This window comes from Oryctolagus cuniculus, chromosome 14 (genome assembly GCF_051225735.1).
Source record: "Oryctolagus cuniculus isolate XC-2025 breed Fujian yellow rabbit chromosome 14, ASM5122573v1, whole genome shotgun sequence".
In the NCBI taxonomy this organism is placed as follows: domain Eukaryota; kingdom Metazoa; phylum Chordata; class Mammalia; order Lagomorpha; family Leporidae; genus Oryctolagus; species Oryctolagus cuniculus.
In genome coordinates, this window is record NC_142880.1 from 6312902 (window position 1) to 6329445 (window position 16544).

Below are 16544 nucleotides of genomic sequence, written 5' to 3' on the forward strand. Positions count from 1 at the left end.
CCTACCAGCTCCTCTCTTCCAGTTCTTTACTGTCGACTCCAGTGCCGGATCATTGCACTGTGGAATGCCAGCAATCTTTGTTCTATCTGATTGTACATTGATGCCCATTATTCAACCTCCCTTTGTCCTTCCTACTCCTTCTCTTTCCAACCCCTCCTCATCACTATATTGGAAATGGGAATTGATTTATTTGTAAATCTAGAATGAGATAGAACATACAGTATTTCTTATTTTATATAGCATAATGATCTCTAGTTCCGTTCATTTTGCTGTAAATTTTGGGATTTCATTTATTTTTGTGGTTGCATGTTTCAGTATGAAATGTATGCTGCGTTTTCTTAATCTACTTTTCTACTTAAGCGTTACTTAGGTTGATTCCGTATTGTGGCTATTGTGTGTAGTGCTGCAATAAACTGGTGACTGAGTACAAGTATCTCTTTCATACGCTGATTTCATTTCATTCTTTTTTTTTTTCTTTTCGTTTCCTCCTGATATGTATCTGGAAGTGAAGTAGCTGGGTCAGGTGGCTGATCTGATTTTAGGTTTTCTTGGAATTTCTATACTATTATCTATAATGGCTGTACTCATTTGCATTTCTACCAGCAGTGATTAAGGGATTTCTTTTCTTCATATCAGCACCAGGATTTGTTACTTTTTGTCATTTTAATAACAGCCATTTAGACTGGAGTGACATAACACCTCATTGTGCTTTTTATTTGCATTTCCCTGATGGTTGGTGTTAATGAACATTTTTTTCATGTTTTGTTGGTCATTTCTGATCATTTGCCCATTTGTTAACTGGAATGGGTATTATTTTGTTAGAATTCTTTTACTTTTGTATTTTTTGATAAATAAAAAGAAAAATCTGTATTTCCCAAGTCTGTAGTTGTATGAATCCTAGTTACATGTCCATTTTTATGCTTTTGTCCTTACATGAGTGGGATGAATTTCCATTTTTTGTGTCTTTTTTTTTTCAATTCATTATTTATTTATTTATTTATTTTTAACTTTTATTTAATGAATATAAATTTCCAAAGTACGATTTATGGATTACAATGGCTTCCCCCGCATACCGTCCCTCCCACCCACAACCCTCCCCTTTCCCACTCCCTCTCCCCTTCCATTCACATCAAGATTCATTTTTGATTATCTTAATATACAGAAGATCAGCTTAGTATACATTAAGTAAGGATTTCAATAGTTTGCTCCCACACAGAAACATAAAGTGAAAAATAATAGATGATTTTTTTTAAATGATGATGAAATCAGATCAGACCTATTGTCATGTTTAATCCCAGTGAGAGTCAAGTTGGGAGTTGATAATTTCTTTTTTTTTCTTTTTTTTTTTTTTTTTTACAGAGGATCAGTTTAGTATGCATTAAATAAAGATTTCAACAGTTTGCACCCCCATAGAAACACAAAGTGAAATATATTGTTTGAGTACTCGTTATAGCATTAAATCTCAATGCACAGCACATTAAGGACAGAGATTCTACATGAGGAGTAAGTGCACAGTGACTCCTGTTGTTGACTTTACCAATTGACACTCCTGTCTATGGCATCAGTAATCTCCCTGTGCACCAGTCATGAGTTTCCAAGGCTATGGAAGCCCTCTGAGTTCTCCGATTCTTATCTTGTTTAGACAAGGTCATAGTCAAAGTGGAGGTTCTCTCCTCCCTTCAGAGAAAGGTACCTCCTTCTTTGAAGACCTGTTCTTTCCACTGGGATCTCACTGGCAGAGATCTTTTGCCAGAGTGTCTTGGCTTTCCATGCCTGAAATACTCTCATGGACTTTTCAGCCAGATCGGAATGCCTTTAGGGCTGATTCTGAGGCCAGAGTGCTATTTAGGACATCCGCCATTCTATGAGTCTGCTGAGTATCTCACTTCCCATGTTGGATCACTCTCTCCTTTATTTATTCTATCGGTTAGTGTTAGCAGGTACTAGACTTGTTTATGTGCTCCCTTTGACTCTTAGTCCTTTCATTATGATCAATTGTGAACTGAAATTGATCACTTGGACTAGTGAGATGGCATTGGTGCATGCCACCTTGATGGGATTGAATTGGAATCCCCTGGTATGTTTCTAACTCTACCATTTGGGGCAAGTCAGCTTGAGCATGTCCCAAATTATACATCTCTTCCCTCTCTTATTCCCACTCTTATGTTTAACAGGGATCACATTGCAGTTAATTTTCAACACTTAAGAATAACTGAGTATTAATTACAGAATTTTTTGTCCTTACATGAGTGGGATGAATTTCCATTTTTTGTGTCTTTAATTTCTTCATCAGTGTTTTCTGATTTTCATTGTAGAGGTCTTTAACATCCTTGGTTAATCTTTTTTGTCCCAAGGTTTTGTTTGGTTTGTTTTTATCTGTGGTGAATTTTGATTGCTCCCTATAATTTTTTCTCAGTGAATTTGTCCTTGATGTAAAAAATGACACTGATTTTTGTGTGTTTTGTATCCTACAACTTTACTGATTTTTCAGTTCTAATAATCTCTTGGGTAGAGTCGTTAGGCTTCTCTATTTGAAGAATAATGTAATCTGCAAACAGTGATAAATTGACTCTCCTTCCACATTCACATTTTTATGTCTTTTATTTCGTTCTCTTGCCTAGCAGCTCTGGCTGAAACTTCTAGTAGTATATTATATAAGAGTATTAAACATAGACACCCTTATCTGTTTCAAGATCTTAGTGGAAATATGTTCAGCTTTTTCTCATTCAAAATGATTTTGACTGTAGGTTTGTTATATACAGCCTTTATCATGTTGAAGTATTTTTCTTCCATAACTAATTTCTTTAAGTTTTTTTTTTTTTTTTTTTTTTTAAATCATGAATGGATGTTGGACTTTAACAGATGCCTTTATTGTGTCTGTTGAGATGAGCATATGATTTTAGTCCTATGCTGGGCTGATGTGTTTTGTTACATTTATTGTTTTGCATGTATTGAATGATCTCTGTTTCCCTGAGATAATTCTTACTGATTTGTAAGTGATCTTTCTGATGTGTTGTCAGAATCCATTTGCTAGTAGATTTTTAAAAATTTTTGCATCCATGTTCATCAAGGATATTGGTCTATGGTTTCCTCTTTGATTTATGTCCTTTCCAGTTTTAGAGTCAAGGTAATTCTGGCCTCATGGAATTAATTTAGAAGGCTTCCTGCCTTTCAATTTCCTGGAATTAATTGCTCCAGAAAAATTGATGCTAGTACTTCCTTAAAAGTTTCGGAGAATTTGATAGTGAAGCCTTCCGGTCCCAGGCTTTTCTTTGTTGGGAGACTTGACTACTAATTCAGACTCATTGACCTGTTCAGGTTTTTTGTATTTTCATCATATAAATTATAAATATCCCTAAATTTTTCCATCTGTTCTAGGTTTTCCCATTTTTTTGACATGTACTAATTGTTAGTACTTCCTAATGAACCTTTGTGGCATCATTTGTAATATTTCCTTGTTCTTCATTGACCTGATTCATGTCTTATTTTTAATTAGTATAGTTAAAGGTTTATCAGTTATATTTTTCCAAAGGTTACTATTTCATTGATATGATATTTTACATTAATTTTGGATTCCATTTCACTATTTTCTCCTCTGATAATTATTGTTTATTTTCTTTAAGTAATTGAGTTTGATTTGTTCCTATTATTCTAGTACTTTCAGATGGATTGTTCTTTATTTGATTTTCTTTTTTATGTAGACACTGATTGCTATAAATGTCCCTCTTAGTATTGTGTTTTCTAAATTCCCAAAGATTTGATATGCTGTGTTTACACACCTATGATTTGTAAGGAATTAAAAATTTTCCCATTTTGACTTTTGCAATAAGCCACTGTTCATTCAGGAACATGCTGAATGTTCACTCACCATATATTTTGTAGCTTCTGTAGAGTTTCTTTTGTTGTTTATTTCCACTGTGGTTCAATGTTTTTGTATTTGTTGAGATAGTTTTATGGCCTAATATGTGTTCTATGCTGGAGAAGCTGTGTGATGGACTGTGTGGAAATGTCTGGTAGGTCCATTTGATCTATAGTTTAACTGACATTTCTTTATTGAGGTTTTGTCTGAATGGCATGTACACTGAGGGTAGCATGTGTTGAATAATGAGTTGGAGTCAGTAATCAAGTTTTCCATCAAAGAAAAGCCCAGGACCAAATGGCTTCACTGTGGCATTCTACCAAACTTTTAAGGAAGAACTAACACCAATACGAAACTATTCTAAAAAACTGAAAAAGCCACAGAACCTTTCCAAATTCATTCTTTCAGGTCAACTTACCTTGATTCCAAAACCAGACAGGATACAATAAAAAATAAATTTAACTGGAGGCCAATATTCTTTTTTAACTTAAATATAGATTCTCAACAAAATAGTAACAAACCAAATCCAACAATATATTAGAAAGATCATCAAAGGAAATTTCATCACCTTTGGATAACCAAGAATGTGCAAGACCTCTGCAACAATAATTGGAAAACACTGATGGAAGAAAATGAAAATACCCATACAAAAATAGGAAGGTGTTTCATGTTCATGGATTGGAAGAATGTATATTATTAAAATGTCCAATACCCCAAAGCAATTTGCAGATTAAATGCAGTCCCCATCAAGATTCTTATGGCATTCTTCACAGAATTAGAAAAACAATCCTAAAATTTAAACAGCCAAAGTGTTCTTGGAAAAAAAGAATAAATATGGAAGCCTCACCATAGCAAATTATAAGACCTACTACAGTGCTATTGTAACCAAAACAGCATGGTACCACGATGAAAATAAGCATGCAGATCGATGGGAGAGAATAGAGTGCCACACAATAAATACACAATGGAATATTACTCATCCCTAGAAAGGAATAAAATTCTGATAGTTAGAATTCGAGATCATTTTGTTGAGTGAAATATGCCAGATACAAAAAGACAGCTTTGGGTACAACTTCTCTAACTATATTCAATAAGAGCATTGAGAGTGGAAATCCTCAACTGTTCCAGGTCTGAGTGAAAATGCTTTAATTTTTCCATCATTCAATATGATACTGGCTGTGGTGTGGTCACAGATAGTCTTTATTGTGTTCAGGCATGTTCCTTCTGTATTCAGTTTGTTTAATATTTTTATAATGTAAATGGAATTCGAATGTTTTCATATGATTTTTACAGCTATTCAGATGATCATATGATTTTTATCTTTGATTCTGTTGATGTGATTTATCTTATTTATTGATTTCCTTGTACTAAACCAACTGTCAATCACTAGGTTAAATCCCAGTCTATAATTACAGGCTTAAGGCACCCCAAACCATAATATTGAACAAGTAAACAAATATAAAGACAGCAGTTCCACAGAAGTATAAACAGAGGCTAAAAACAACAATCAAATCACAGAATGTCTGTTTTGTTCCTATACAGTTTTTTGTATTCTATATTAACTACTACATATCAGAGAAAAGATACAATATTTGTCTTTTGGGGATTGGCTCATGTCACTAAGCATGATTTCCAGTAGCATACATTTTGTTGCAAATGACAGGATTTCATTCTTTTTTATGGCTGAATAGCATTCCATAGTGTATATATACCACAATTTTTTATCCAGTCATCAGTTGATGGACATCTGGTGTGCTGTTTTCCAGCAAGGTTTGGAACTGCGAGTCGAAAGCTGGGCAAGGATTACTGTCAGAGCAATTGTCAAATTTTATTAGTTTTACAATGCCTTTTATGCTTGCACAGTCACAGCATGCTTCTTTTCTCAGGGGGTTAGTACTGGGAGAATAAGAGTAATTCAACGAAATATATTTTTCCTTAAAGGAGATAATATTCATGTTTCGTATAATCTAAAGGAACTATCTGTATTAAAAAGGTGACCAAAATATTTGCCTTCAAGGACAGATATAGCCTGCAGCTGCACAAAAAATGGAGGTCGCATTATCCGGCCAAGAAACATTCTCAGACTGCTACATGATGGGGGCTTTTGCCCCCATTCCCTGAAGTGTCCTTTAAGCTTCTCAGGTATTCGACCTCCTTGGTCTGCACAATCTGGGTTGATTCCATATCTTAGCTATTGTGAATTGATCTGCAATATATATGAAGGTACATGTAATTCTTTCATATGTTAATTTCATTTTGTTTGGGTAAATTCCCAGGAGTGGAATGGCAGGGTCATAGGGTAGATCTATTTTTAGCTTTCTGAGGAATCTCGTACTATTTTAGATAATCTTTATATCAATTTGCATTCTGACCAACTGTATATTAGGCTACCATTTTCCCACATCCTTGCCAGCATTTATTGTTTTTTTGATTTTTGGATAATAGCCATTCTAATTGACGTGAGGTGAAACCTCATTGTGGTTTTATGGTTTTTATTTGCATATCCCTAATGGCTAGTGATCCTGAACATTTTTTATGAACTTTTGCCATTTGTATTTCATCCTTTTTAAAATGCCTGTTCATGTCATTTGCCCATTTCTTGACTGGATGGTATGTTTTGTTGTTGTTGACTTTTTTGAGCTTTTTATATATCCTGCGTCATAATCCTGCATGGTTTGCAGATATTTTCTCCCTTTCTATCAGTTGCCTATTCAATTTGTTGAGCGTTTCCTTTGCAGTGCAGAAGCTTCTTAGCTTGATGTATTTTTCCTTTGAATGCCTGTGCTTCCAGGATCTTTTCCAAGAAGTATTTGCGTATGCCAGTGTCTTGCAAAGTTTCTCTGATGTTTTCCTCTAGTAATTTGATGATATTAGGTCATAGAGTTCAATCCCCCATCCATTTTGAGTTGATTTTTGGTGTCTTGTTTCATAATTCTGAATGCATAGATCCAATTTTCCCAACACCATTTGTTGAAGAGATCATCCTTTCTCCAGGGATTGATTTTAGCTTGTTTGTCAAAGATTAGTTGGTTGGAGCTGCATGGATTTATTTCTGGGATTTCTATTCTGTTCCATTGGTTTACATGTCTATTTTTGTACCAGTACCAGGCTGTTTTGATTATGACTGCCTTGTGTGTAGTGTGTTTTGTAATCTGCAATTGTGATGCCTTAGTCTTTGTTTATGTTTTTTAAGATTGCTTTAGCTATTCGAGGTCTCTTGTATTTCTATTCGAGGTTTCTTGAATTTTGCCACTGCTTTTTCTAGATCTGAATAGAATGTCCTTGGTATTTGAGATTGCATTGAATCTGTAAATTGCTTTGGGTAGTATCGACATTTTGATGATATTAATTCTTCCAAACCATGAACATGGAGGTTTTGTTCATTTTTTTGTATTGTCTCCTCTTTTTTTTCTTTATTGTTTTTTAATTTTCATTGTAGAGATATTAAAAATCCTTGGTTAAATTTATTTTAAATATTTAAATGTTTTGTAGCTATTGTGAATGGTACTGAACTTAGAAGTTCTTGCTCACGTATAGCATTGTTTGTGTATACAAATGCTACTTATTTTTGTGGGTTGATTTTTGTATCCTGCATCTTTACCAAACTCTTATGAGTTCCAGTGATGTCTTAGTGTAGATTTTTGGTCCAGATAGATAGATAGATAGAATCATGTCATCTGCAAGCATGGATAATTTGTCTTCCTGCTTTGCAATTTGTATTCTATCTTTATACTGAAAATATGTAGGTAGAACAAAGTCCGTTTACTTATAAATTAAATAAAAATGTACAAATATGTCATAAACCAGCTACCTGAACTGTTTTAAAAAAATCTTTACTTTCTATAACAAGTTCACACACTCTGATATACTTTTTCTCTTAATTAAAAAGAAATTTGGCTGCTAAAAGAAAAAATTTTGCATTATATTATGGGCCTTCCATCCTATAGAGGTTTGTACACCATTTCTTGTAATGCTGGCTTGCTGGCAATGAATTCTTTTAGTTTATAATTTTTAAAATACCTTTATTTTCGGCCGGCACCGCTAGGCTAATCCTCCAGCTTGCGGCACCGGCACTCCGGGTTCTAGTCCCGGTCAGGGCACCGGATTCTGTCCCGGTTGCCCCTCTTCCAGGCCAGCTCTCTGCTGTGGCCAGGGAGTGCAGTGGAGGATGGCCCAGGTGCTTGGGCCCTGCACCCCATGGGAGACCAGGAGAAGCACCTGACTCCTGCCATCGGATCAGCGTGGTGCGCCAGCCGTTGCGGCCATTGGAGGGTGAACCAATGGCAAAAGGAAGACCTTTCTCTCTGTCTCTCTCTCTCACTGTCCACTCTGCCTGTAAAAAAAAAAAAAAAAAAAAAAAAAGTTAAAAAAATACCTTTATTTTAATTTCAGTTTTGAAGGGTGTTTTTACTGAATGAACTTAGTGGTCCTGGAATGTAGTTTCTTGCTTGTTTAAGTTTCAGTATTTCCAATGTGTTGGTTTCCTGTTTTCTCATCTTTTTGGTTTTTTCTTTGATATATGGTTGCTTCCTGGCTGCTTTTAATATGTTCTCTTTCTTTGGTTTTCAACAAATCTGACTGTGGAATGCTTGGGTGTGGACTTTGAAGAAGTTCTCTTTTGCTGGGCTGGCTGAGCTTCCGGAATCTGTAAGTTTATGTCTTTCACCAAAATTAGGAAATACCTACCTATTATCTTTCAAATGTGTTTCTACCTCACATTTTTTCTTTTTTTCTGAGGCTTTTTAAATTCTTTTTCTCTTTGTGCTTCAAATTGTGTAATTATACTGACCTTTCTTGAAGTTCTCTGTCTTTTATTTCAATCTAATAAATTTTTAAAAGATCTTTGTGCTATTTTTTTATTTCTGATGTTTTCATTCGGTTATTATTTACAGCTTTTATTATTCCCTTGAGATGTTCCGTCTTTTCATTGGTTACCATCTTTTACTTCTAGTCTTTGATCATAGTCATAATAGCTGATTTAGAATTCTTGTCTGATGATTCCAGCATCTGCAGTAACACACGTTGGTTGCCATTGATTGTGTTTTCTCTGCAGTGTGTTTTGTTTCTTAATTTGTTGAAAGCTTTTAGTTTGTATATTGGATGTTGCGAATGATGTATATAGAGAATGGATTCTGTTAGACTCCTTGGATGAGTTTTGTTATTTATTTATTTTTTAGATCTGTTTTTGAAGTCAGTTGTCTTGGCTGTCCTCCAACTTCTGTCCCGTTTCCCATGTGGTAGGTGTTAGCTGAAGTTTCTGGCCAGTTCTTTTAGCCTTAGTAGCGCTGGTTGGAGTCTGTACTGGGCTTTGAGTTTAGTAAGAGGTTTAAAGTTTATCCCTAGAATTTAGAAATGGCCTTCTCTTATTATATTCTTTCCCTCACTTTCCAAGTGCTGTGATCTCCCTGGGAGATCTTTCCTGATTCTTCAAGAGTGTAAAGTTATAATTTCTGTTACATTTTAGCTGCTCTGTACGGCAAGGTTTGAAGCCCTCCCTCAGCTTAAAACCTGTAAAAATTAGTATGTTATTCAGTGTTATTCACCTTTCCCTCAGAATCAGCCTGCTTTTGTTCACTTTCCAGTGTATTCTTTTTTGTTTTTATTATTTTGTCCAGAATTTAAGATTGCTATCCATGACAGGGTTGGTCCTGTGGGAATGACCTGGCCATGTCTTGAATCAGAGTTCTGGGTCAGCCTGTGATCTTTGCAGTCCCTTACGTCTCAGGACTTTTCCTGTATTTCTGCTGTAATATGTTTATATTGTTGGACTTTATGCTTCTAGAGAGATTGGTGCACTGACCTAGTTCTTTAGAATCAGTTCTTCTGCTGTCCTAGTTTATGACTTGTCTAATTAAAGTCATGCCTGTATTTGAGAAGTGGAAAATTTCCAGGGGAAAGTAAGCAGCTGGTATTGACACTTAAAAGAGTTTTATGAAACGAAAGTAAGCAAAGGGCCAGTTAGGCTGAACTTTAGGAAAAAGTATCTAATGGTGAGATTTGTGAGACTAAACAATCTGGCAAGAGGACTTTCTCTGACCTATTTCAAACTGAATTGGAAAAGTCAGCGGAAAAACAAGTAATAATCCCAGGTCATGTATTGGCAGATAGATGGTTTGTGTGATCCCATAGTTACCTTTCCCTGGGGCTGTTTGACTTTGTGGTCATTATTAGGAAAGTCCTTTAGGTCTCACATTATTAAAATGAGTGTCTCCATTGGAGAAAATGGGTTTCTCCAAAAAATCTTCTCATTCGCGGTAAAAGTTCTTGTGGAAGGGAAGACATCACCACACTTCGTCTCCCCGTGACCTTCATGAAATTCAACGATAGCAGCAGCTTGAACCCTGTTGTTAATCATTGTCTTCCCAGTGTCCAGCACAGTGCGTGTCCAGCACATGGCATATTTAATAAGGATTAGTATCCCTTCTGTTTTTACTGTCCTTTATTAAAAAGCATAATTCTAGAAGGTGACAGTTAGGGTTGATGTTTTACACTATTTCTCTTATTCCTATGTTTCCGTTATTCTAAGTCTGCAAACCTGAATTTAAGATAATTGTTTTTCTATATAATTTTGACCATAGGAAAAATCTAAAGGGCTTAATTATATCATGACTATGAAATACACAGCAAGAAAACAGAGTATCAAATACATGTGCTGGAAGACAGGATATTAAACACAGGGTCCATTGTATTGAATTTTAGCCAAATAGTCCTGATACTGAATTTTAGCTACAAATTATACTTGGTATCCTTTGACAGCTTTCTTAAGATTTATTAACCTCACTTTCATCATTTGCAAAAAGCATAGAGAGAATCAACATAAATATCCATCTACAGATAAAACTAAAAGAAAAGGTGGTACACACATACACGATGGAGTAGTATTCACTCTTTAAAACGAAGGAAATCCTGTTATCTATGACAGCGTGGATGAACCTGGAATACGTTATGTTAGGTGAAATAGGCCAGGCACTGAAAGACAAAATCAGCATGGTCTCTTTTATATGTGAAATCTAAAAATGTCCAACTCATAGAAACAGAGCATAGAGTGGTGGTTACCAAGTGCAGGGTGGGGAGGGGTGTGTAGAGATGTTGGTCACCAGATACAACATTTCAATTAGAAAAAGTTCAAGAGATCTATTATATAACATGGTGACCAGAGTTAATAATATGTATTGATTCCTGTAAATCACAAAAAAAGTCTATTTTAAGTATTCTTAAAAAATGATTAGGATATCAGGCAATGTGTATGTAAATTTACTTCTTTTAGCTAGTTCACAATGTATACAAAAATTTTGCACAAGTAACCATATTTAATTTTGGCAATAAAATTAAGATAAAAGGTATAATTATTACCTATATAATATGGTAAATAGGAGTTTGGAGTGAGTTTGTAAGACAGTTTAGCATTGTACTAGATGCACAATATATGCTCAATATAACTGCTGTTATGGTGGTTTTTCTGTTCATCTTAGTCCTTTTTTTAAAGCAATTTATTTATTTTTAAATATGTATTTATTTGTTTAAAATGCAGAGTTGAAGAGAGAGAGAGAGAGATCTTTGATCTTCTGGTTCACTCTCTAAATGGCTGCAATAGCCATGGCTGGTTCAGAGTGAAGTCAGGAACCAGGAGTGTCGTACGGGTCTCCCACGTGGGTATGGGGGCCCCGAGGACTAGGGCCATCTTCCACAGCTTCCTCAGGTACATCAGCAGATAGCTGGATTGAAAGTAGACAGCCGGGACTCTACAGGCCCCCGTATGGGATGTGGTTGCCGCAGGCAGTGGTTCAAGCCACTGCACCATAGATTGAGGCCCCCATCTTAGCTTGTTTGTAGTTTCTTCCTTTTTACTTTTAAGATAATTTTACATTTTACGATGAGGCTAATAACTTGCTTTGACCTTGAACCTTTCTTGTTTAGCTTTTGAGCCTGAATTAAATTGTTTGTGAAAGGGGGAGTTGGATTAACACAGATTTCCTCCCTGTTACCACCTGGGGCTCTGGCAGGAGCTTCAGGGAGCACTGTTCCAGCACTCCGCTCCAGAGGGAGACCCTGCAGTGGTGAGTCTGTGACTTGGATTTGAAGTCTAAGAAATACTTACTAGATGTCCTCTTTCTGTAATGCATGTGCGAGATGCTTGCCTTCAGTTCAGCTTTTCCTGTCACGATTTACTTAGTACATGTCCTGTAATGATAATAATAAGGTTCTAACAAATATATAAGAAAATAATAGAAAGATTGTTCTCAAATGTGCTCCAGATGAAAAGATACTCTTTTGTAGCAGAGTGGTTAACAAGTTGTAAGAACTTAAACATCGACAAGTAAAAAAGAATTTACATATTATTTTTCTACGATTGTACAATTAACAGTACTAAGACCTTTATTTTTAAGTCAGAATATAGAAATAGTCTTGCTTTAATGATTAGATCATATCATTGACCTGTTTAGATATTAACTCAACAGTTTATTTCTCAACAGTTTCACTTCTTAGTAGCTTCTTTAGCTCTGCATGTATTTGAATAAATCCATTTCTGTTTCTTTTTAATGGATCTTGAAATGTGAGAGAAATCTCATCTATACATGGTATTTTGCTATTCACAGAGCGTTTTTTTTCTATTAGATTTTGTAAGCATTCTTCAAATGGCTTAATTCAAATTGAGTGTGTAACATTGTTACCTTAATTCTAATGTTCCATACTTTTACATTTTTTGAGCTATAGGAAATATGCATCATGAGTATGACATTACATAGTATACTCTGTTATAGGTTCTACTTACTGGTTGTATAGTGATTAAAGTCAGCTTTCATTCATTCAATCTGACGCAAACTCCAAATATTTCTAGCATTCTGAATTATAATTATTGCTCTCTTTTTCATCTTTTGAAACTATGCTCAAGGGAGCTGCATTTTTTAGGGCTGAATATTTTGAAATATTTAGACCCAGTTCAAAGTAATATTTCATCAAAGAGATGGTGTTGTGAGAACTGGTTTATAAATTCACTGATATTTAAACCCACTAAACTGCTGTCTCATAGGTTTTAAGTGTTCTATATGGTAACGTGTTCCTAGGATTTTGAGTAGTGAGAGCACAGCATATTATTTTTTCCCAATAAAATACCAGTTTGTTTGGTATACTGTGTTTTAAATGAGCTGCAAAACCAAAATGGACCACCCACAGAGAGCCAGCCAGGGATTATGAGCCTTGACTGGCTAAACTACTGCCACCTAAACAAATATCTTTGTGAACGCTGTGAGCTAAGTAAGTGACTGCTTAGAAAGGAGTCTTTCCAAGTGCTTGAGCTGCTAAGACTCTATATTAAAAAATAATAGTAAATCAGAAGGATATTTATTGATAGAAATTTAAAATCTGATAAGTAAATTGAGCCTTCTAATTGTGGTTTAGTTCCTTTCTTTAATTTTGGTATGGCAGGCTTCTTATAACCACTTTAAGCAACGTGTAAATAACTGCTTGTACAATATAGTCATTTTTCATCAAATACTGTTTTTTTTTTTTTTTTTTCTGTTGCCTGTCTCTGTGTTTAGCCATTTGAGTGGGATTCAGGGAATTAGTTTGAAAAGCAGTTGGCATTCTTGTCAGTTTTATTGGATGTCACTGAATTATGCACATTCATATCAGTGTATTCCAGTGACCTAAGCGTATTACTTTTTTTGGGGGAAGCTTCTTGGTGTTTAGAGCTTCCCAAGCATGATTCGTTGGGTTGTGCTTGATTGGCAGATAGAAGTGTGTGGTGTGATGATACGTTGTTGGAGTAGTAGGGTCACTTGAAGTTCAGAGTGTTTCCCTGGTAACTTAACTAACTGCTCAATTAGAAAAAAATAATGTCTACTGAACGATGCTGTGATGCTGTCAGTGGGCACAGAAATGTAGGTGTGCCGAGCTGCCCTGCGCTGCACATGTATTAACCACTGTGTAACACTTGCGAATGGTTCAGCATAAATGCATGCAAGTCCTTGTGTCGATGGAACATGAACAAAGAAACAGATTAAGGGACTTTTGTGCCATGAGATTTATTCCTTAAACACACCCTGAACTTTGGGACATTTATTGTGAGCTCTCTCACATAGCTATAACCCAGTTAAAGAGTTTCTTGGATTTACTGTGACTGGAATTGTTGCTTGCACAATAAAGATAAATGTAATTATTCTGGAAAATATATGTAATTCATAGTCTCTTGGTCATGAGGATTTTATAAAATAATCATGAGAAATAGAGCTTTTAGGCTTTGTGTAATATAACGAGTTTCAAAATAAGATTTATTTCAGGCTGGCGCCGCGGCTCACTAGGCTAATCCTCCGCCTGCGGCGCCGGCATCCCAGGTTCTAGTCCTGGTTGGGGCACTGAATTCTGTCCCGGGTACTCCTCTTCCAGGCCAGCTCTCTGCTGTGGCCCGGGAAGGCAGTGGAGGATGGCCCAAGTGCTTGGGCCCTGCACCCAAATGGGAGACCAGGAGAAGCACCTGGCTCCTGGCTTCGGATTGGCGCAGCGCCAGCCTTAGCAGCCATTTGAGGGGGCGAGCCAACAGAAGGATGACCTTTCTCTCTGTCTCTCTCTCTCTCACTGTCTAACTCTGCCTGTCAAAGAAAAAGAGATCTATTTTAAATAAAAATTCTTTATATATAAATAAACATCTATCACTTTTTATGTAGGTTGTTTGCCCATGGTGCTGAAGATACACTGACAGATTAAGTGAAAATGAGCTACTGTGCATGATAGTTGAGTATGTTAAATTAGACTGGAGGGCTAATTTTAAAGTCAGTTCCTAAAGTGAAAGTTGAGGTAATCAAAGTTATTCATGAAAATACTTTAAATTGCCACTCAATGTAGTATGTGTGGTACTATCTACCAATAAATCTTTAATTTAAGTGCTAAGCTGTACCAAAAATATTAGGCCAAACACTTTGGGCCAGGGATTGGCTTTCCTTGGGGAAGAAGAGGAAAGGAAATTAAGAGGAAACTGCTGTGGTCCCCCTCTGCCCCAGGACTGCTGCCTTATGTGTTTTTGTTTGTTTGTTTGTTTGTTTTTCCCAATTGCTATTGTTAAAGGTGAGAAATCTGTGGATGGAGGAAGGGTAGGTAGCCTTTTCAACTGTTGCTGGTGGTGAAGTCATCCAACATCCAGAGGCAGGACAGTGAGACTCACCCCAAATTGCATATTTTCAACAAATATTACCTCGAAATGGATTGCAGGATTAAATGGTAAAGCGAACTTTTTAGAGAAAAAAACGATCTCTAGACTAGTTTCAGAATGTAGGACTTTGTGTCAAGCTCTTAGACCTGACCCCAAAGCAGGACCTGTGAAAGGAAAAGTTGAAAAAATGGATTTCAGTGGACTTTAAAACCTCTGCTCTGTGAAGAGGGTGAAATGACAAACTGCAGACTGGAGAAAGTATTTCAAAACCACACATCCAACAAAGAACTAGTATCTAGAATGTGTGAAGAACTCTCAAAACACAACAGTTAAAGAAAATAGTAAAAACCCCCAATGATTTAGTTGGAGAATGGGTACAGAGACATGAACAAACATTTCACCGAAAAGGATGTGTAGCTTGTCAGTAAGCACATGAAGGAATTTCAGCTTCAGTAGCCACTAGGGAAATGCAGAGTAAAACCATGGCGAATCATTGCTACAAACTTGTAAGGGGATTATAAAAACTTAAAGGAAAAATGGGTGAAATATAATTTTATATTGATACAAAACGTTGAGAGCCATGAATAGTTTTTTTTAAATAAAAAATCTTGCCCTAGTTGGGGTGCCAGATCTGTCCCTGTTGCTCCTCTTCCAGTCCAGCTCTCTGCTGTGGCCCGGGAGTGCAGTGGAGGATGGCCCAAGTGCTTGGGCCCTGCACCCACATGGGAGACCAGGAGGAAACACCTGGCTCCTGGCTTCAGATCGGCACAGCGCTGGCCATAGTGGCCATTTGGGGGGTGAACCAACAGAAGGAAGATCTTTCTCTCTGTCTCTCTCTCTCTCACTGTTTAACTCTGCCTGTCAAAAAAAAAAAAAAAAAAAAAAAAAAACCACCAAAAAACAAAAATAATATTTTCATGAAATGTTTGAAGAAGTCTTGTACCTCTAAGAAGGGCTATAATGAGAAATAATGGCAATAACAGCAAATGCTAGTGTGACTGGAGTAACTGGCACACCTCATTGCTGCTGGGGTGTGAATTTTCACCACCACTCTTGAGAACAGTTCTCCAGCTTTTTATAAAACTATGCATTTAGCATCATCCTTGTGGGCATTTACTCAGAGAGATTAAAATTTACATTCCCACGTAATCCATACAATAATATTCATAGCAGCTTTATTCTCAGAAGTCAGACCTGGAAACAACTGAGAGGACTTGGCCATTCAACAGATGAGTTGTTGAACTAACTGTGGTACTTCCATGGATGGAATGCTAATCAACAATAAAAATGGATGAAATATTCATTGTTATGCAAGAACTTGTGTGCTCTGTGACTCCATTTATCTAACAAAATTGGTTAAATGAAAAAATACACAGAAAGCAATCAGATGAATAGTTAATAGGGGTCAGGGACTGGGCAATAGGGTGGGTTTTTGTGCTGATAGAATATGCTTCTGATTGTAGTGATTGGTACAGGAACCTGTATGTATTAAAATTATATAGAGCTTCACACACAGACATAAATATACATGTGAACTAG

At 36.2% G+C, this 16544-nt stretch overlaps 1 protein-coding gene across 21 annotated transcripts in view; it reads left to right on the forward strand.

The window, feature by feature from the left end:
• Window positions 1-16544, forward strand: part of XRCC4 (X-ray repair cross complementing 4) — a 286024-nt gene that overhangs the window by 61352 nt on the left and 208128 nt on the right. The gene's annotated exons all lie outside the window — the stretch shown is intronic.